This window comes from Micropterus salmoides, unplaced genomic scaffold (assembly GCF_014851395.1).
Source record: "Micropterus salmoides isolate LMB-PRFRI ecotype aquatic unplaced genomic scaffold, ASM1485139v1 Ms_hic_scaffold_18, whole genome shotgun sequence".
In the NCBI taxonomy this organism is placed as follows: domain Eukaryota; kingdom Metazoa; phylum Chordata; class Actinopteri; order Centrarchiformes; family Centrarchidae; genus Micropterus; species Micropterus salmoides.
In genome coordinates, this window is record NW_024040928.1 from 22,986,484 (window position 1) to 22,987,692 (window position 1,209).

Below are 1,209 nucleotides of genomic sequence, written 5' to 3' on the forward strand. Positions count from 1 at the left end.
CCACCAAACTTGCAGAGCCGTGGGTCGAAACCTGAGAACACCACGGGGTCAACTGTGGATGTGTTGCAGCTGCACCTGTACACACACATGCAGATGTTGCTCCTGGACATTCCTGGCTTTCATAGACGACCATCAGCGAGAGGAGAGAGACTGCCAAGCGATGACAGCATTGCTTCTTCTTGTGTGTGTGTGCGTTGGTGTAGACTGAGTCTGTATTGGTTGTAAGTGTGTGTGGCCGTTTCTGTGCTCACGAACATATGGTTCTGCAGAAAGTCCCTTTCTGAAAATCACTCATGCTGTGTGATGATCTGCTCTAAGTCATGTTAGACTTCTGTACCTACACACACAGCCCGCGCACACACACACACACACACACACACACACACACACTGTAGCTTTTTAAATCTCAGTTTGCAATGCAACAAATCTGTAGTTTTACTTAGAGGTGCTCCGATCACGATTTTTTGGGTCGATCACCTATTGCTGAAAGCAGCATCGGCCGATACCGATCACTGATCACTGGGTCTATTTGGAGCTTTTTTTTAATCATGTAGCATTATACAGTATACAGTATACAGTATATTTATTTAATTGGTCCTAAAAACAATGTATTAAGTGTTAAAGTTAACAGATGATAAAGTATCATGAAATGACAACTGTTTATTTTATAGCCAGGAAACATGGGCAACAAATTCCGCTCAATCTGTGTTAGAGACTTAAACTATAGCAGCCTTTGCCTGGTTACTATGAACATCTTATAGCTTAACAAATATAGCTTTCCTGGAAAAAACTACAAAAACAGAACAAACAGCATCTTATAAATTTACTACAACCATAAAAACTGCAACAAAAAAGGCTGTAGCCAAAATATTTAGGAGATAAAGGAACACAGACATCATGAGTCGATGATAAACTCTGAAGTAGCTGCTTTTTGTTCTGGAAAGCTCAGGCAGGTTCTGTGGGCTTTAGGGGGGAGAGAGAGGAGTGGAGAGACAAGCAGAGAAGGGCTACAGAGAGGAGTCATAACTGCCTTCAATGAGATTTGAAATAAGTAAATAAATAAAAAATAGGCTACAATGTAAATTCCATATTATACAGTCAATTATTAATATAGGCTACTATATTCATTAGAATTTCATATGGTTTGCCATTAGTAGGCTATAGGCCCTATATCATTTCAGTGGATTGTTTTCATTTTTAATTTACATG

The 1,209-nt window shown here is 39.7% G+C and overlaps 1 pseudogene; it reads left to right on the plus strand.

Annotated features, from left to right (window-relative positions):
* LOC119909484 overlaps window positions 1-164 on the plus strand; it is a 47,278-nt pseudogene extending 47,114 nt beyond the window's left edge.
* The last annotated feature ends 1,045 nt before the right edge of the window (window positions 165-1,209 follow it).